Source organism: Limulus polyphemus, unplaced genomic scaffold (genome assembly GCF_000517525.1).
Source record: "Limulus polyphemus unplaced genomic scaffold, Limulus_polyphemus-2.1.2 Scaffold1040, whole genome shotgun sequence".
Classification (NCBI taxonomy): Eukaryota; Metazoa; Arthropoda; class Merostomata; order Xiphosura; family Limulidae; genus Limulus; species Limulus polyphemus.
The window spans coordinates 300,348-300,704 of record NW_013666650.1 but is presented as its reverse complement, the minus strand read 5'-3'; positions in this window follow the sequence as shown (position 1 = coordinate 300,704).

The following is a 357-nucleotide window of genomic DNA, read 5'->3' as shown; positions in this document are numbered from 1 at the left end:
ATTTGCACTTAAAAGAACTCAAATCCACGTATTTTGCAAGTTGTTCAAAGTAAGAGAAAGGCAGTGTTTGGCATCTAGTTAAAATTGCATATATAAAGAAACTTGTACCAAGATGAACAAAACACTTCAAATAAAACGTCTACATCAAAGTAATGCTCTTGAATAGTTTTGCTATACATGCTTCATAACGTTAAGCTTCTGTTTTTAAACTTCTTGTGAAATGCTAATGTCTTCAAAACATTTTTTTTTACATATTTCGATAATTTTTGTAAATGTTCATATAGGTCTTCTTTATGGGGTTATGAACTTCTTTGACAGCCAGATGTTGAAAGATCATAAAGGTGTGCTAATGATTTT